This window comes from Zonotrichia leucophrys, chromosome 11 (genome assembly GCF_028769735.1).
Source record: "Zonotrichia leucophrys gambelii isolate GWCS_2022_RI chromosome 11, RI_Zleu_2.0, whole genome shotgun sequence".
NCBI lineage: Eukaryota > Metazoa > Chordata > Aves > Passeriformes > Passerellidae > Zonotrichia > Zonotrichia leucophrys.
In genome coordinates, this window is record NC_088181.1 from 15270827 (window position 1) to 15291740 (window position 20914).

Consider the following 20914-nt stretch of genomic DNA (forward strand, 5'->3'; position numbering starts at 1 on the left):
TTATTGGTGACAGGAAATGAACCTGTTGGCATTTAACAAAAATATTCACAAGAAATCAAGTTGAAGTCTGTGTTTTAAAAATCAAACTTGAAGTATGAGTCCAAAACAGATTTTAGGTCACTGTTAAAATTTAGTATTACCTGGGATGTTGTTTAATTGACTCTTGTTGTACAGTCTCTCTATTCAGATTGGGGGAGCTTTGGGGATCGAATTATACTTTCTTTGGACTACTAAATAAATAATCAAATACCTTTAAGCTACTGTAGTTCAAATCAAGGCCTTCACTATAATCTGCTAAATAAGAAAAATACAGAAACTGTCTTACATTTTGAACTAATTCATTGGCGTGATAATAGAACCAAGATGAGTGACTCTCAAAACACTGAAGAGAAACAATTTATAAATAAAATTTCAAAGAGCCTTTCACGAAGTCTAAAGTTACCCAGTATGTAAATTGCCCTATTAAAAGGCAAGAAGAATTATTAAAAGAAGAATTATGGTTTTTTCAGCAATCAGTTTAATTACATTGAAATATGTCAATAGAGAAATTTAGTAGTTGTGCATAGGAAAAGCCCTTTAGAGAAGTGACTGAGGTGTGACATGAAAACTGAAAAACATTCATGAGCTGAGAAGGTATCAAAGTGCACAGGATCTATTAGTTCTGCAATAAACTAACAGCTTCACCAGTGTGAAGATGCTGACAACATTCTAAGATTGCATTTGGCCTTTTTGTCACATAACGGCTCTTCCATTCTCATAATGGGCACATTAAAAAAGGAGAGTTTTATGCAACTTCTCTTTTGAAAGGAGCCAGAGAATTCTGATGAGAAACACTCCTAATCAGCCCTGAGGAGTATGATACAGGAAGCTTATTCACTTTCTGTAGTGACCTTTTAAAAATAGTTCTTTCCATTCCACATCTCACTGCAGTAGGGTGAACTCAGTTTTGACCAGAAAAATCATCACGTAAAATTCTACCTCAAAATAAGTAGGAACTGGAAGGAACTTCAGGAATACAATTTGGCCCTAAAAACATCTGTGCTTACATCTTCTCTGGAATTTTTTATAAAAAACCTTAAAACTGAAGGTCCTGGCTCAGCCTTTCATTGGGCAATGGTGCCAAGAGGAAAAGGTGAAGGACATGAAATCCAGGGCAGGGCAGGTACAGGTGATGCACCAGAGGGTTCCTGGTGATGAGCAAACTTAGAGATCATCCCAGACCACAACCAAAGCATTGATGGTCAGATGACCACCAGGACTGATGCTCAGCAATAATAATAATATTATTGTGAAGAACTTCACTGATTGGAGCACAATTGTGGCTTTGGGGGCACAAGGAAGATAATGGACCATACCTTGAAAAATCAATTTGTATTTCTCCTGTGGGGACAAATGAGGATTTTGCTGCAGCAAATCTGGAATGCTAATAAGGGCTTAGAAAGGCTCTGGAAGAGGTAAAATACTGCCTTGATTTTGAATAATGGGAAAATATGGTTTGTAATTGGCCTGGGTCTTCAAAATTTGCTTACAGTCATTGTTGGCTAAATACTTTTTCCCAGGATTCTCTGTGTCCTATGATCTGTGGCTGATGAAGGTAGTTAGGGGAAAACATTTAAATGGCAATTTGTGTCTGAACAATTGCTGCAAAAATTAACAAAACTCTGAAATATTATGCAATAGGATCTTTGAAAACTTCCCACATTAAACTGGAGCCATTACCTACACTGCAACTTGAACTTTGAAGAGCTTTGTATGTTATAAAGTCTTGGGGGTATTATATTGTTGTAACAAACATACCTCATATTTTTAAAACAAATATGCACAATGTAACTACAGATAAGGCAAAAAATAACCAAGCAAAATTAACAGGCAAATTCATTGAAGCTTATATTCCATATCAATTTAAGTATCAAGTACTGAATGTGACTGGGTTTTGCACAGTACATAGAGAACCAATACAACTCCACTTTCTTCTTAGTACTGTATGTAATCCCTAGAAAACCACCAACAGCTAATGCAAAAACAAAAGCCCACTGCAGACCTGTGTGCTTTTTGCTTCTCTGAAACTACACAAATTCTCCATTCTGCTGGGGTTAAGGGTTGGTGGTCTCATTTGATCCACAGCGAGCAGCGAGCAGCACGACGTGGCTGGTGAGGCTTTGGCACCATTCAGGGTGATTGGCAGCGTTTGCTCAGGAGAGGCCCGAGGCTGGATGATGAAGTAACTTCCATTATCGAGCACAGACAAGGTCAGCTGCATGCAGAGAGCAGCAGCAACAAGTCCTGGTCCCCAAAGCCTTTGTCCCGCTCAATGTATGCTTTTGTGTTTTGCTGATATGCTTTAACCAAAGAAATGTTTTTCGGCTTTTAACTGCTATGTGCACGGAGGTTATCAAAACTGTGGGGAAAATTACATCCCGTGTACAAGTTAAAAAACAACTGTGCTTATCTACTGCATCTAAAATAATCTGTCATAGATGTTTTTGCAATACTCTAGATAGAATGATTGATTTTAGAGAAGTTGTTTGGACTGTGTCTCTCAGGAAAGCTGTCCATAGAGCAGTAAGTAAGAATAACAGTTGTGTTTGAAGAGTTATACCCAGGTTTGAGAGGCCCACCTGCAGAGCAGCTCAGAGTCCACCAGCTTGCCTACAGAAATAGGGTTGCTTAGACCTGGAATGGAGCATTTCACAGTGCTGTCCGAGCTGAATTTTTCCAATGAAAATCAGAATAACAGTAAACAAGCCTGAAAATCCAATACGAAATTAGAGTTTGTAAGAACGTTCATAGGACCAGCTTAAGTACTGAGAAAGACACTCATAGCACAGCCTGGATTTTATTACCCAGTAGTTCACAGGACAAAGCCATTTAATCAACTGAAATTCAGCTTATGCTAGTGGGCAAGTAACAGTTCTCAATCCTTGCTGTAATCCTAATGCTTTGGTACTTTTGCTTTCCATGAGTCTATCCAGGAGCAAAACCTCTGCTAAGACAAAGCAGCCAGGAAAAGCCTGCAGAAAAGCTCATGCAAGTCAACTTTCCCAACGTGCCCTTAACAGAGCTCTCTTCAGTTTCTTTGTTAAGAGCATTAAATGGTTTCCTTCTCCTACCTGGAGAAACAAAGGCCCTGCTGCCTGGAACTTTGAGTTATTAATTACAGTCCATTTTCTTCCTGGCCAAGGTCTGATCCCAAGGTCACCAGGGAGCACTGACAATATTCCACACTGTGTATTTAGCAGTCCACCTAATCCCTTTCTCTCCTTCCCTCTGTATGTACAGCCATCTCTCATTTGCATGCTGTCAGACAGTGCGGCTTGCAGGGGGGAAAGCAAAATGTACAGTAGACAACGTACCAAATTTCTTTCAAATCACAGGCAACAAAGCCCCCCAAACGACATTCTTAAGTTAAGAAAGAATTCACCTTGCTGGAGCCTCATGATGCTGCTGACAGATTATTCCCATTATATGCATCTATTTACTTTGCTAATCAATTAAAACACTGAAGTTAACATATGCCATATTAAGTGGTACATATGCTATGAAACAGTTTGTTAAAAAAAAAAAGAAAAAAGAAAAAAGCAGAAATACTTTTGTGAACTTCTGTTCCCATCTGATGTTTTAAAACAGTCTTGAAAAATTATCATTTTCTAGCCCAAACACAAAAGCATTTCTCCCACCCTCTGCTGTGGCAGCTGAAGTTAATGAAGGAGACCTTAGGGGAGAAGAGAAGCAAATGAAAAAATCCCCTCTTTGACATGATATTGGCCATCAAATCCTGTAGAAATGTCTTAAAAAATGTTTAGGGTTAAGCAAAGACAAATTGTCTCAGAAATGAAACATCTTGTCTTTAGGCAATAAAATTTGGCTGTGACAATCTCCTGATGACAGAACTCTCTTCTGAAGCTCCTGTGTGACATCATTCCAGCAAGACTGGCCATCCAAGGAGAGGAACATCCCAGCTGTGGTGCCTGGCACATAATGCCCCTTTGGGGATGGATTGCTCAGGATTTCTGTCACTCAGATGAAAACAAGGGAAAATGGGAGGGGGGAAAGCGGGGTTCCCCTGCTTGAAAAGAAGTGGTAAAAAGAGAAATAAGAGTGATTGGTGGTGAGGTTTCCAGGCCTTCCCAGATGGGAGTGACAAGCAAACTGAGTGTGAATGCACACCAGGTCTTTGCCACCAGCCCTGAGCACCCAGAGCATGGATGAGCACATGCAAAGTCAACCTTCCTTGAGTCTCCTTCCTGCCTCATTTCCAACACCCACACACCAATCCCACTGCTTCTCTGGCTGGATTCTTTGTGATTACCTGCTTAGTAAACAGCTACACACAGGCCTTGAACTATATCAGGGATATCAGAACCTAAAATATTTAAAGAGCATTTTTTAAGAGTAAATGTTCTAGTGTGGTTAAACAGCACTCCTGAAGCGCCCCAGGCTTCACACATCATTCTGATGAGGTCATGTCACATTCTGATACTGACATGTCAGGCTTAGGAGGTTTAGACAGGTACAGTTAAATCACATTGCAGCATTGAACTTGCACTTCTAAAATTTTTATCTTGCTTGTACAGCGAGTCAGAATGGCTGGCTTTGCAAACTTGACTGGCCAAAAAAATAAAAAAGGGGGAGGGTGGCTTACCAGGTCTGAAAAAAAAAATAAAAATGAGAGGGGGTGGGCAGTGGAGAAGACCTATATTTCTTTCTACTCCTTCTGTAGACTTGTGTATCCCTGTGTGGAGAAAGAGGGGCAGCAGGAGCAGAATTAACTGCTCTGAGGAACAGCTGCTCATCCCTTGCCAACACACCCATTTCAATTTGGAGTTCCAGGCTGTCACAGACCACTAGGCTCACAGGTTGTTCCTTTCATTGGTGGAGACAGTTCCCATTGCTGGGTAAATCCAACTTCAAACCACCTATGCAGCCATGCTGACCAGATCAAATTTGAAGTTTTAGTGCACGGCACTTTAGTGCACCAGCAGACTCAATTAGGGTGAGCTGCTAAGCTAAATTTGCCCTGCCACCCCCTGGCAGCAAAAAGTTCTCCCTCTCACAAATTTCCCCTGTAAAAAAGCAACACAAAAAGCGTTTCACAGGCTCCTGGATGCCAGGCAGGGGTAATCAGTGAGGAGAGCTGCAGGGATTCATGCAGTGCTATTAGCCTGAACTGCAAACCAAGACACCCAATGATAAAATCTGTTATTCTGCTGTGAGAAGTAGCAGAATGTGTGTAACACCTCTTCTTCCTCACAGTCCATCTCAAAATACCACAGGAGAGAAGAGCAAGCCAGGGCATTGGTGGGGATGTGAGCTGAGGATGCATTTGGAGTGCAGTAGCAAGGACCACACGCTGTCCAAATCCTGCTCTGCAGCATTTCATCTTGTGCTGATGAATTTTGCTCTATCCAGCAGCAGCCAGTTACAAACAGAACCGGATGCTCTGGCCAAGACTGATGTCAGATATTCCTGTATCTTTGTTTCCCATCTCCAGTGGACACCCTCTATTACAAAATCTGCTGGAAATATTTCCTGGCAACATCAGAATCTGCAGTTATTGGGAAACAAGACATAGTCTGCTGTGCTAGAGGGAACTGCTATCAGTACTGGACCTCTTTTTTAAGAGCTTCTAAACTAAACTAAAAATACAAAAAGCCTGAGGAACCTCCAAGTGAATTACAACAATGCAGCTTGTGGAGTAAAACTTGCTTGAAACAGTTGGACTTTCTTTCAGTCTGAAACATGATGTATTGCTAATTCTTTAAATCAATTCTGGGACAATAATGCCCAGGTGTTTTTCAGTCTGAGGGAATATCTGACCATCTTAGCAACAGAAATATATAAAGATGTTTTCCAAATCACAGGAATTGTCACCATGAGCATAACTGAGAACAGAATAAAGACATGACTGAGTTGTGAAGGCTGTTCTAGAGGGTGAGAGCATTCCAACCACAATGTCCAGCTGATTCCTGTGATACACAACCTCCTCCCCAGGAGCTCTCTAGCCCAAGTGTTATCAGTGGAAGTTAAGTCACTTGGTTGAGGTTCTCTCTGAGAAAATTTTTCTCTTTTTGCTGTTCAAAGGCTCCTCTCAACATACATTCTTCAGTCTCTGCTTTTTTTTTCCTCTAGCTCAGTATCTCTTTGCCAACTCCCCTTCCGAGAACCAAGTTTGCCATAGGTGATGATGGGCAAGACTCCTCTCAACACAATTGCTTACCAGAGTCAATTAAATAACTGTTAATGAAGAGTTCCTTTTCCAAATAAAGCACCTTGGTGAAAGGGAAGTTGGAATAAAAAAGCCAAACAAACAAAAAAATCACACTGTGGACTTAAACAAGTTTCCTGAGAGGAAAAGAAAAAAAAGAGGCCACTTTAGATGTCTTGATCATGGTTCTAAAAGTAAGTGTTTTAGTAGAGGTTTAGTAGAACCTGAAGTACTTCAGTTTGCTGAACCTGGACTTTATTCCTTAATATTCATTTATTTCATACTTCTCTTTTCACCAGTGGTTCCAAAAGCAAGAGATTATTTAGCTCCACATAAAATGAAAACATACAAAAATTGTTCTTGCAAAGAAATTTGTTTGCTTTTTGTTTGGTTGGTTTTGTTTGTTTGTTTTTTCTGAAATCATGTTCTCTGAGTCAGGTCTGGACAGAAGGAGACACAACTTCCACATTCCTTCAGGGCTGAAATGAATGTCTTGGAAAACTGAAAGTCCTAGGGGCAAAGTCTTAGACCATTCGATTGGACTGTTTTCCATGAATTTCCATTAATTTTCCATGAAATACTTTCTCCCTTTAAACCAAAATTTAAATTCTGTACATTTCAGGCATGTTACCCCTTTGAGGTGGCAAGGTCTGTGGCTTAGTACTTCAACAACTCCAATTTCTGTAAGGTTTACAGAAATTTCTAAAAGGTCATCTCACTGAAACTCAGCAACATGTTAAACCACAATGGAAAGCAACAAAGTTCCTGGTCTGAAAACATCACTTTTTTTTTTTTCCCTTCCTAAAGTTTCACTCAAAACATGTTCCAGTCCCAGCACCCAATTTCCTTAAGGAATTAAAGATGGCAATTTTGTGCTTCAAGACTCAACCTCTGGTTGTTTGATGGCAATCAGAGGTCAATTCATTTTAAACTGCTTGATCATGTCATTTTACTTGACCATTTTTGCCTTAATTGCAGATCACATTGGCTGTAGCACAGTATTCTATAAATACTTGAACAATCTGTTCAATAGAGTGATAAAGCTAAGCAATTTAAAAAATAAGTTGAGCTATGTCACCTTCTTGTCAACTAAGCTACTAATTTAACTATATGTAGAACTTATATAATGAACTGCTATGCTGAGCACTGGGTAGAATTTCTAGTTATTGGCTTTCAGTGCTCATTAAGGTGAGAGATGACAGGACTGGCCACGTGTTCCCATACAGCTGGATATCACTGAGCTTATAACTAACCTGGCTGGAACAGAATTAAAAACACTTATCAGCATTTAAGGAATGGGCTATTTCAGCAGTAGCCTAGTCCTGCTTGCCCAAGCCCTCATGTTTTACTGTTCCTACTGTGGATGACAGTAGTTTTAATTATCACAAATATTTTTATATACAGTTGCTAAAATTGTTTCCTGTGCCCCAGCTCTGCCCAGGCCATGGTGTCCCTAAATCTTCTTGCTGATCCCATCTCACCCTCATCCTTACATTCCAGGTTCTGGAGGCCACTTCTGCCTCCTCCACCACACCCTCATTACAAAGGTCATTTTGGAAGGACCTAAACTGCCTTCAGCTGTCCCTGCCCATCTGCCACTCAGTCATGAGCTGTCAGAGGAGAGGTTTCTCTTCAAACCTGAATTCCCATTGGTGTGCAAACAGACCACAGGGAAGCACATGGCATCTCTGAACCCAGGAACCTGGGAGAGAATTTGTAACAGCAGGTGGCTGAAAAATCACCTTGATAGCAATTCAGCATTCTGCTTCAAAAACATCTTTCTTAGGATCCCTTCCTGGACACACTACTGTAGCAGGTAACTCCTGAAAAAAAACCAACCCTTTGCAACTTGGGAAAATGATGATTTAGACATCAGAGTGACCAGAATATCATATGAGTATGAAACACACACACATAGAGGAATGGGCAATGTCAACCATCTGTCCAGTAGCATTCACTGAACAGGTCATAGAAACCATAATTTCACAATTCAACATTAAAAAATAGTTACAGAACACTTTTTCCAGTAGATTTCTGTCTTGGAGCCGTAACCGTAAAATTTACCGAGACACAAGGCCCATCCCAGGCTTTTCCTCTGTTGGGATATTTAGCAGGACTTCCCATGTAAATCCTCTTCTCTGTAATAAATTATGAATATCCCTAAAACTGAGAACAAGTTGGAGTTTAAACTCTAAAATTGCAGACTTCTACCTAGGACGCAGTTGTGAATTTTTCTTAGGAACTCCCCTTCATTTTCCACCTTTCATTTTAAAAGATTATTTTTTTATTCTTTCACTTTAGAAACATTCTTACAAACCCTTTCTTTCCATTCAGTTTTCAAAGTAAGACATGGAGAATTTGCTGAAGCTAAGGAAGTTCTTCCACTGTTTCTGTAGTGCAGAGGGAAAAAACTGGTTGCAGCTTGCACTTAATTCCCTCCCTCCTACAAATAGTTTCCTTCCTGCTCTCATCTCTCTACTGGATTTTCACAGAATTCCCAGTACTGCTGGAAAATGAACATTTTAAAAGGCCAAATCACCCCACAGCCAATAGAGCAGTAATACACACATGTCCTGCAGGGGAACAAAGCCAGTGTTTAACAGGACTTTCTCACACGTGCTCCACCTCTGCGTCCCCACCAGCAGAGGAGTTTCCTGCAGCATGGGGAGGCACACAGAGATCATGAGCTTGCATACACAATCTGGCCTGGGTTCCCTGGCTCCGAGCAGAGCTGCCACAGCCCACCCTTTCCAAGACAGGAACCTTTTCCTGCTGCCAGTAACTTAAAAAGTCATGTCATTCAAATAGTTTAAATCTGTCCTGAGAAATCAGAGTCAAATCACATGCCTGATGGGAGCTGTTAAGGCTGCACAAAATAGAATTTTTTCATTCCCTACTTCTCGAACAACAACAAAAAAACTTCCCAGGAAATTCCACTAAGACTATTGAGAGATTGTGATTTATTTTATGAAACTTAAGCACTCACAAGATAGGAAATACTAAAATTAGGTGGTCCATATGACTTCAAATCTGCTTTCTTTTTAAGTGTAACATAAACTGTCTTTAATTATATTATTACTGTTCTCCACACAAGCCCTGCATCATGCAGTATATGGGGAGCACCACAACTCAGGGAAAGAGGGGCTATTCCAAGAATATCTTTTCAGCTCTCTGTTTCACTTTCTGCCTCTGATGAGTTTGCTCTGAGGAATGCTGAATTGCTTTGACATCTAGTATCTGCATGCCTCAAAATTCCTGATGGTGTTTCTCTACAGGGAGATGGACAATAATACTCATCCCATTTTGCAATGCAAAAAAGCCCCTGAGTGAGTCTGGGGCATGAGTTAAAGCCTCTTGTCTCCAGCTTCCAGATCTGCATATGTGATCACTGCCTGACCAACCTGATCCACCACTGTAAGAGCTCAGGAATTCTGCTGTTCAGGCCCCACATGTTCCATGCTGAGCAGAAGGATTTGTGATTGAGTTTTCTTGCATATTATTAATTCTCATGTTTTAGCCATGTCTTTTCTCTCCTTGCAGTAAAAAAGTAACAAGGGATGTTGTTAACCTCCAACTGTTAGAGCCACTAAGGCAAGGATAACTGCCTTGTAGACAATTACCTGATATTGTTCCTGAGTTTATGTCCAGAAAACTGTTCATGCCATGGTCTAGGAGAAGGCAAGTGGGGCAAAATCCTATAGGAAAAAAAAAAATTTACATGATCTGGGAGCTAAAAAAATCACGTATGTGCCAGGCAACACCAACAAAGTACAGTTTGAATAAGTAGCTTAAACCTCCAGAATTTTCTAAAAGTCAAGTGTTTACAAGTGAGACTGCAATGGTCTTACAGGAGCGTGCCATGTGCTCAAAATCCTACAGGTTCTTTAGTTCAATCAGTTCTAAATGTTAGTTGTTTCTAGGAAAGCAGCACAAAATAACAATCATATTGTTTTATATTTTCTTCTGACTTCCTTTATCTCATTTTTTTTTCAAAATGGCAATCCATCCCACAGAAGATATTCTATTTCTACCTTAGATCCTTTTCACATGACTGAAATTTCTATTACAGCTTCAACTCTGAATTTGCAAGGAAGGAAGGAACAGGATGTGAAAGTTGCAATAAGAGAAGCAATTTATGTGCCACGAATATTAGCTTTTCTACACTCTTGCAGTGAGTGTGATAAGGCACCCATGTACTGTATGCACAGAATGAAACCTTTCCTTAGCAAACAGAAACTGAAATGTTTGCCCAAAGGATCAAAGATTCACACTGCAAAAGACTAATATTAGAGGGCAAGATAACCAATTAGTGTTTCCAGACCAGGTGCAGAACTGAGTATTATATTTAACTCAGCTACAAATTTCATCCTTTGCCCTCTATAAACTCCCACGGCAACGCAGACTGTGAACATGGGAGGAGTGAGCAATTTCTAACAAGATCTATCTATGGAACCATAGGCAAATTCAGATACAATTCATCATCAAAGCATTTGCTGTTAATATAGGAACCATGTTTCTATTCTAGTGTCTTATCACTTTTTAGTATGCTTAAATGCAGCTAAGAGAAAGTCAAACTGTGAGCCCTTAGCAGTGATTTCTGATTTCTCAGCCTCAGATATCCTCTGAAGAATAAAGTACTAACCAAAGTCAGGTTTGGCTTTGCAACTTGATCCTGTACATAGCAAACTGGGAGGTAAGGGACCAAAATGTCTTAAAATACCACCACAGATTGTTTCTATCCCTTCCAGAATTTCCAGGCTCATCCTATCATCTATGCTTGCTAAATACATTCAGTGAAGGGTTATGTAATAAATATGGTAACATCTGGAAGCCTACAACATTCAGCACTGTTTAGTTAACATTTAAAAGTGTGGGCTGTGCAGAATTCAGGTGGGAGAGCACAGATCCATCACCAAGGATATCAGTATTAGGGAAATGGAGAGGGCTGTGTGGACACTGACAACTTTCCAGCATATCATTATTGTCATCATTATAAATGATAACTGCTACTTCCTACTTAATTTCCACTCTTCAGAGTGCATCCATCCCCTTCTGTTGGCTTCTGATTCCCTTTTTTCCCCCACTTTTCTCCTTTCCAGCAAAGGAGAGGTGCACAGTTGGCCTAACACGCCGTCCCCTCTCTAATAATGCCCCTTACATTAGTGCCAAGCAGTCAAGCTTTGCTAAAGCACTGAAGTAATTCCACAATACCCTCACTGCTGTGGAAACTGCTGAGCAAAACCCTCACACAATGGCTCTCCCTGGCATTCTTTAACCCTGTTGGTGATGATAAAGTCTCATAAATCTAGGTAAATCTTTAATTATACCTTAGGAGCACTCTGATATTATAACTATGAAGCAGTAATAAAGAATATGCTGACAATTACCTCTAGTAAGTCTACACTTTATTGAAGAGGGGGAATTGCTTCTAGGGTTAATCTAGAGTAGCATCATGGGTTCTTGCTGCTATTTTTGGTTTGCCTTTGCTAAGCCAATTTTTATGGGTTAGCATATATGCATAGAGCACACAACACCTGCACTTCTTATTTTTGGCATGTATTTATCTCCTCCAGCTTTTTCCTTTTCTCTGGAACATTTAGAGTTCTTGGTATCAGAAAGCCACTTTGGATCTGGTAAAAATAAAGATCTAACTACACTTTTGCTGTGCATGGCTCTTTCCACTGGCAGATCTTCTTCACTGCAACTCTGGTTGAAAATTAGCAAAGGTGGACCTCTCACTGTGGCTTTGGGGCTCTGGTGATATTGGCAGAAAATCAGAACACGTTTGACTCTAGGATATATCTTTGCTTTTAAATGTCAGTGTTACATTTGCATGTATTTTCTACTAGTTTATGCAAGTTATTTATATCTTAAAGCAAAGAGTACATTTTAACTTGTGTGAATGATGCTGGAAGAATAGCACGTTCTTTTACTTTGCTAATTAAATCATCTTGAAAAATGGTCTAGGTGGTAAGTGACAGGATTAACAAGGGCACTTTGCAGGATTTTGATGTTTTCTTGATTAGATGGGGAGTATTTTATATGGAAGCAGTATTTGATGAAGTGGTTTTAGCAATGTGAATGAATGCATGGCCCTAGTTTATCTCAGTATCTTCATGAAGAAGCCATCTGAGCTGTCAAGGAAGCCCAGCCAAGAGTGAAAATGACCTTAGCTCACAGCTAAGCAAAAGGTCAGCTGAAAAGAATAGTTGGAAACATTATTCTTAGTTCTGATCCTTTGGGCTAGCCACTGTTACTCTCAACAAGTATAAGGCATTGCACTGAAATTTAACAGGTCAAAATTACAGAAATATTAGGTCTAAATCCCACAGAATTATTTTCACTTTTATTTTGCTTCCCCAATGAATTTTGAGAAAATATTTTAATAGAAAAATTGAATTTTCTATTAAAAAAAATAGCACACTGCAACAATTTTGTGAAAGAGGACTATATTTTAAATAGTTGCATGTCAAGGCAACTTTTTTGAAATAGGAAGAGAGAGGGTCCAAATACTTCTATTGGCAACAGCCACAAAACTCTCTTAGCCTCTTCCAAATGTGATTCCTAAACCTTTCTATTTTTAAGCTGGAAGAAATAATAAAACTGTCAAAATGTTTACATATATTGCCTACCACCTGAGGTCTCAGACTGCTCTGTCAATATCCTATTAATTGCATTATAAATTTTATAGAGCTGGAAAGTATAAAAATTCCCATTTTACAGATGGGGAAATGGGAATATTAAGAATTCATGTACTCAGTCACACAGGAACCAGCAAGAAAGAGGGCTACAATGAAGATCTCCAATTGCCCAACAGCAGAGCTCGTTAGACAGAAGTCGAGCAAAGAAAAATATTGCATTTGTCCCTGTGATTTCAGTCTTCTAGATATGAAATAGTTTGGTACTAACACAATAGCAACACATTTCCATGGATTGCTCCAGGAGGACAGCAATTTGGAGCAAGTTACAGTAACTCTCTGGCCAAATGCAACACAAATAGACCTTTACAAAAATAAATTGCGAAATAACAAATGGTAACAAATATTTTTTTTCATTGAAATATTAAAAAGGAAAGCAAATAAAAGCCAGGGAGGATTATCAAAGAGCTACCCTACCTTCATAAAAATTCAGTGTTGGTAAATGCAATAGCCTGGATTTAGTTTGCATATGTTATATTAATCCTGGTCATACACAGAATGGAATATGGAGGGTATAAAGAGATCACATACAAAGCACTCTCCTTGAGATCTTTAAAATTACAAAATCCAAAATCACCCACAGAGAATGAACTGGGAAAGGTCATATCCACTGCTTCTAACCTGTGTGACAGATGTCATTCAGGAGTTGAATTTGATTGGATTTTATTTGCAAGACTACATGTGTCATGTATATTTTCACAGGATTTGTCCCATACTCTGGTCAGGTTTCTCCCCATTGACAATCTCACTCCAGCCACCTCTCAGTCTGTGCATGTTCCTCTCAGAAAAATCGATTCCAGTCATACAAAAAAACCTCAGTCACTAAAAACAAATATGTTGCAGTATCTAAATCTCAAAGTACCTTGCAAAAATTCACAAAATGAGGCTCAGAAACCTCTTAGGAAAAAATTTCTTTATAAATGTCTTCAAAAAAATTTTTTTTCCACACAAAAAGAGAACAGCTTCTCTGGGAAAACATTCCTTTGGCAAAACATGAAATCAGAATTTTGTGTTTCCAAAAGAAATTGCAGAAAAATTGATCACCCCAAAAGGTAAATCTCAAATGGAAAAAAAACCAAAAAAAACAAAAACAACAAAACCAAAGCTTCCTTCCATTGGAAAATCATTTATACTTTGACCAAACCAAACTCCACACATTATTTACCTAAATAACGGATATAGTATCAGTAGCCAATATCCTGTCAGCTAAAGTTCTTTTAAAAGTTATTTCCTTACTTCCTCTGTGATTCCACTTTGTTTTTATTCCCTTCCTAACTATAGTTCTGGGAATAGTTTATTGATTGTGACTCATGGCTTGAAATTACACAGATTTGGAAATCCACCACTATCTCCACTTCTGACAAGTAAATTCAAGTTGTATTAGAGTTTAAGAAAACTTGAGGAATATTGTGTGTCAAACTTTTGACAGAGAGGCTGCCTCCTGAAGCCTAACTGTCTGTAAGTAAGTGAAAAATTTCAGAGTTCATTAGACCAGGAAGAACTTTTTGCTGCTTCTTTTTATATTACTGTATTTTTTCAAGAATATTTGAAGTTACGCTAGTAGGCAGGTACTTCAATGCTACTTTTTTTTTTTCTTTTTTGTTAATGTATTTACTAATATATCATTTTCCCAGGACAGTTTTGAACAATTTACATCCAGCTCCATGTTGGATGAATTTCAACTTAGCATAAACACTGCTTGTGTAATCCAGGCTTTAGAAAGTTATTTCCTAACCCGAGCAGGAATAAATGGATGCCTATGACTTAGCATACTTTTGTCAGTCTGAAATTTCAACCCAGCCACAGCGCCTGCTCTGCCCAGCTTCTGCCTGACCCCCTCTCCATAGATTTGGGGCAGGGCAAAACTCCTTTGCAGAGTTCAGTGGGATTTGGTTTTGCTCTTCCCTCTGTCACAATACAGACTGGCCACATCTGATGGGGGATAAAGGTATTAACACTGGTGTTATTGATGGTATTAAATTCTCACAAGAGTTTGATTGGTGTCTCCTGCTTACATTCCCAGGATTACTGTAAATCAGGTCTTGTACCAGGAAAGAATTCCCCTGAGTGAAATAACAAGGAACTTGGGACTAGCAGAAGTTAGTCTCTTCTGTACTGGAAGGATTGACTGATTTCATAAGATTGTTTGTCTTTTTTATCTGCTTCAGGAGTTCTTTCTTGTAATATTTCCACATTTCAAAACTGTGGCCCTATTCTGATGGTAAAGGCTTTATGATTTTTTCAGAGCTATATTTACATAATTGATATGTATTTATTTGTCAGCAAGTACACTGTGGTTTTGGGGGTGGGAGGTTCATGGAGGGGACTTTGCTTTGTCCCTCCCACTCCAACATTTCCATGGACAGATCCAGAGATTCCCACTAGCAGATCATCTGCCCCATCTCACACAAAATGCCATCATCACAAAGTGCCTCTAAGGGCACCAGGAATCACCTATCATGCACAGATCCCCAGATAAAAATGCAGAAAGATCCTCCAGCCTGCCAGCACAATAAACAGCAAATCCTCTAAGTTAACCATCAATTTCAGTTCCAGTAGATGAGCTACAGGCACACTGGTGTAACAAAGCAAGCACAGTTTTCCCTCCTTGAACTCTTACATTTTAGGAAGCTCAATACCTAAAGTTAGCCCGTGTGTGTTTGCTGTTTGGAAGTGAAGCCTGTATTCTTCTAATTCTGAGGCACATATTGACAGGTTGTCACCTTTCAACTGCTTTCCAATCCACCAGACCAGAGCTTTCAGAGAGAGCATTTTGTAGGAGTGTGTGTGCTAAGCACACATTCCTGGAGCTCCAAATAGACCTAGTGATCCAAAAGCACAGGTATTCCAGGTTTTGGACAGTTAGTTGAAGGATGTGCCTATTTTTTTTGCCCTGATTTCTTCAGTGTCTGTGATTTAAATACAAAATCAAGATAGATGCATGGGAAAGAACTATTAACGTAGCGTTTAAAAAGATTTTATCTATTACATTGAAAGTTAAAATTGAAAGTTAAATTAAAAGCAACAATGCCAATGATAAAAAAATATGTTGATAGAAATGTTAAATAGGACAATTTTACTGTAGGCAAGTGGTTTCCAACTTCAATTGAATTCCTAATTAAAGCCATGACTGCTATTTATTGTGCAATATGCTTATTTGGTGCTGCAGCATCTGCTGCTTGAAAGCAGCATTCACCCTCCTCTCCTGGGTTAATTTAAGTTCACCCGCCTCCCCTCAGTTCAGAGCCTGCACTGGAGTCTCACAGAATGGGAATTCAGCACATTGCAGAGATTTAGTACCTATTGCAAAGCCCAAATCTTCTTTAATAAACACGTTCTAAGGAGTAACAAAGCTAGTTTGGAAGTGGCAGGGGCTGCACACAGAGCACCAAGGTGTCCCTGTGTGTGCTGTTTGGGGACGTGCCTGAAGGGTCCATGTGTGAAGTTCCCTCTCAGGAGAATTGGATGATTAAGGGGAGAAACGTCCCTGTGCAACCCACAGCTCCCATCCCACAAACCCAGCCACCCTGAAAATAAAAGGCAGGGCAAAGTGCTTCCTTTCTCCCCCTCTTTCCTTCTTCAGCAGCTTCAGGCACGGTGATTTATCACCAACGTGGCTTCTCTCCTGAGGAATGGAATCCCTTTGGAGCAGCACCACAGCACCCAGGCACAGCCCAGGGCTGCTGGGCTGGTGCTCCACAGACACAGGGCAGCATCTTCCCTTTTCTCTGCACTTCTTTAGGAATTTAAATGAACAGGCAGAAACAATTGTGGGGTAAAGCTGGGGTCAGCACGAGAGACTCCTTTGCCCACAGCCCCATATGGAGGGAGGAGGAGGAGGCCACCGAGGGGACAGCGTTGTGCACAGCATTCCCTCTGGGCCAGCTCGGCCTCCTGGCCCTCAGCACGCTCAGCAGCTGCTGGGCACAGCCTGGCACACACAGCAGCTCCTCCAGAAGGGCCCTGGGCAGGACAGAGCCAGTGCCCAGGCCAGAGCTGTGTCCCCAGCCTGGATGAGCACTGACACCCCAGCTCCTCCAAGAGCTGAGGCTCTCTGAGACAGGCGGAGAAGATAAACCTCTAAATCCTCACGAGCAAATACTTCCCTTAACAGCAGAAAAAAAGCATGCAAACATTTGTGCTAAAAATCAGGAGTTCTGCACTGTCCTCAGAGACGTACAGCCAGTACCTCAAGCCTACAAACTTATGCAGAAAAAGGTGGAGGACAAAGAGACAAGTTTTGTTAAAGTCTCCCAAGAAGCTGCACGGATTACCAGCAGGACCCACTTCACTCACTGCAGGTGAAAAAATCAAGAAGCATCGCAAAAAATCAGAATTATGGCTGGAAATATGCCTACATATTTTTCAGATAAGCACCTAGAGCAAAGGGGTCTCTCTGAACCAAGCCACACACCCTTAAACATCCCAAGGTTTTGGTGGCGCAGAAGAGAGTCAGCACTGAGCTGTCACCTGTTCTCAGCAGAGCACCAAGGCTGGAGGGGACTCCAGAAATTGCCAATCCTCTTTTCCTGTCAAGTCCTGCTCTTTCTCCAGGTGCCTGCACAGCAGCAGAGCTGGGGCAGAGCACCCCAATCAGGCAGGGACAGGGGAGATGCTGAATCAAGGCTCCTCCTGCACTGCCAACACTCTGCATCTCTCTCAGATGCTAATTCTGATAGTGATTTTTTTGTTTATTTGTTGTTCCAGGTCTTATGTAAAGCATCTTGTTTGTTGATGTGACAGCCTGGGGGTCCATTTGGCTGCTCTGTCCAGGGCTGGCTGTGCCAGGGCCAGCCAGCAAACAGAGCAAAAACTGAAAACCTTTGCACGAAGAGGCTGCTCTTGCCAAGGACCATAGAATAGGACTGAAACATTAAGGAATTTTTGGTGACTGTTTGGGGGAGGGAGAGAATTATATGTTAAAACATCAGAATTCTCTTCCAGCATAGTTTAAATTGCTTCACAATACTGATTAAAATAACAGAACATTATAGCTTGCTTAACTAAACATTATATTTCTAAATCCATTTCCAATTGTTTTCCTTCAATTTAAACATTTTGAGTAATTTTATTGCTATTCATACCTGCTTGATTTTTTTTTATTAGAAATTAAAATGCATATTTTTTATCTAGGTTACAGAGTTCTGGTACATTTAACTCTTTCACGTCTGCAGACTGAGAACAGGAGAGATATCAATGGCAAAACTACAGTGCCTGTCCACTGGATTAAAATATTTATATTGGGAGACACTTTTTTGGGAATAATGGGGGAAGGAAGGGGAAAAGGAAGGGGAAAAGGAAGGGGAAAAGGAAGGGGAAAAGGAAGGGGAAAAGGAAGGGGAAAAGGAAGGGGAAAAGGAAGGGGAAAAGGAAGGGGAAAAGGAAGGGGAAAAGGAAGGGGAAAAGGAAGGGGAAAAGGAAGGGAGGGTTGCAACATCAAGACTAACATTTCATTTTCTTCATACATATTCCTTCACAGTATTTTTGGGGGCTTTCTGTCCCTACTTTGATCTTGTCATTAAAAAAAATAAAAGAAAAGCTCCAGCAGTTTTAAGAAACAAAAATTGGAAGCAATTGTGACTAAACAAAAAGCATCTTTTAGACTGTGAGTTCTAAATACACTTCTGCAGCAAGACAGGACCTAGAGATCTTCTCATGAAGTGAGGCAACTCTCATCAGTGCTGAGAGCCATCCCTGGCTGGAGCCAAGCTGCACATCAGCTGAAATCCCCTCTTTCTACTCGACACCTCCCCCTTTTCCCTTTCCCCAGCCACCCTGCACAGCAAGGTTTCTCCCTGATGGCACAAGTCCACACCACCACCCTTCATAAAGTGGGGTTCCCCCTGGGAGCTGGGGCAGAGATGGTAAAACTGCCCCCACCACATTCATACCTGAGCATTTCTAATTTCCCCAAGTCAGCAGGGGACGTTCAGAGACCACTAAGTGCTGGTAACCACATCAAAACATTAATTAACACAACTATATTCCCACACAAATAAAACATTAATATGGTAATTTCTAGCCTATAACCAGCTGGTATCTTTTCCCCAGCTATATAGATAGTAGGATTAACAGTGCAAAGCAAGTATTATAACAAAGTCAAATTAATATCACCTTTTCCCAGTTTCATAATTCAGAATCAAACAATAAATTATAGAAGTCCTTTAGAAACCCTCCCTCATGAAATACTTCTCCTCAATCCATGCTCAGGGTGTAAATCCCTTTCCACAGAGTTTTCATGGTTTCTGTGTATTTCAAGGCTACTCAGTGACAAAAATCTCAGCCTGGACACCTGTGATTGTCAAAAGGCCCAAGATAACTCCTCTGTTTTGTTTTTTTTCTGCAGGAGGGGTACTCAGTTAATGCTTAGAAATTGTTTTTTAATTTTTTTAAAAATCATCTCAGGCTCAAGCTACACTTGTCAAAAAACACACAAATATATTTCTCTTCACTCTGCACCAATTTTGGCATTGCCTTCAATGATAAATGCATTTCATGAACGTTAACACATTATACATACATAATTTGAAAGAACTACGGGGAAAACAAGCAGCAAAAATATGAGCAATGTCAGTTAATGAAAAGCTCACATTTTCAAACTAGTGTTTGGCTAATTAAAATTGAATTAAGTGACTACAACATTAACTATATCAACTATTTAGCATAAAAAGTTGTTAAATATATCATATTGTATGTAGGAAGATCCTTGCAATCTTTAATTGTAAGAAATAGTCATGTACTATTTAATTGCACAACTTGGTAGGCAATAAAATCAGTTACATGAATTATATTTAGTAAAATATTTTAAAACATGTTGTTTTTAAGATTGTGAAATTTTATGGGTAGTGTAATAGGACTGAAGCACATTCTTAATTACATAATTATTTGCATTTTCAAAGTCCAGCTAACAGCATAACTGGTCTTGTTTTTCCAGTCTAAGGTAGAAAAAGACATCATGTGCTTTGAATTCACTAACAAATAATTTTGAATCCTCACTTGAATAATTTTTCCATAAAATTTTGACCGAGTTAATCCAATATCAGACCATAGAGAGTCCTCCTATTATTCATGGAACAGGTGTTCAGTTCCTCATGATCGTAAATCCTCAAACATAGACAAAAACTTTCAGCAACACTTTAAGCGGATACGAACATTATCACAATTAGCATATTTCAAAAAAACAAAGCCCAACAAGCCTGAATATGTCCAATAAGGTGGTTTTTTTTTTAATACTATTATTATCATCAAACTTCTGACATGGGGAAATTCAATGCTTTTTCTTCATGCATAAAGAGTTGTGCCATTTCTTCATCTATTACAATGATTATCTTTTGATTTCAAAAATTAGAAGGGTTTCACATCCTATTTACCTCCCAGCATATACAGGCAGTTATCAACTTTTTCAAGATGTCCATGCTACTCATTGCTGTACAGAAATATGATCACCAGCCAGGGCAGGGATTAAGGAAGAGTACCACATAAGAAAAAAAAAAAATCAGGTAGTACTCAAAGATCATTAAAACAATCCATGTTAAAAGTGTTTTCCACACTATCTATAGTATGACTCACCAAGTCCAGGCTCCTGGTGTCACACACAGGGAAAAGCTCAAAGCACAGAACCCCTGGGAAGCTCTGCTGCTCTTGGAGCATCCCCAGAGCCCTCATCTCAGCAGCACTTGTTTGCCTGGTTTCACACAATAGCACCTGTCCTCCCTCATTACCAATCAGCAGTTTGGCCACCAGCTTAAAGGGGAAGTAGCCTGACTGATGGAGGATGATGGAATAAGGAACATGCTTCCCACAGCCAGGGCAATAAACACAATCTCTTAAATTAAATCTCTCTGAATTAGAAATTTCCTGCTCTGTTTTTAATATGATCCTAAGTAGTAGCAAGAGCTGTCATTCCCAGCTCTGCATGCACCACTCTGGTGTAACTCATCTATCACTAAGTCATTTGAAAGCCACATTTTATGAAGCCTTGAGCTAAACTGCAGTTAATCATCTGGGCATG

At 40.0% G+C, this 20914-nt stretch overlaps 1 long non-coding RNA gene across 1 annotated transcript in view; it reads right to left on the reverse strand.

Annotated features, from left to right (window-relative positions):
* Positions 1-20561, reverse strand: part of LOC135452963 (uncharacterized) — a 39870-nt gene extending 19309 nt beyond the window's left edge. The window contains exons 1-2 of the long non-coding RNA XR_010441742.1: positions 20473-20561; positions 9826-9900 (exon numbers count right to left, since the gene is read on the reverse strand). This is a non-coding gene — a long non-coding RNA (uncharacterized LOC135452963). The remainder of the gene's footprint in view (positions 1-9825; positions 9901-20472) is intronic.
* Positions 20562-20914: the final 353 nt, after the last annotated feature.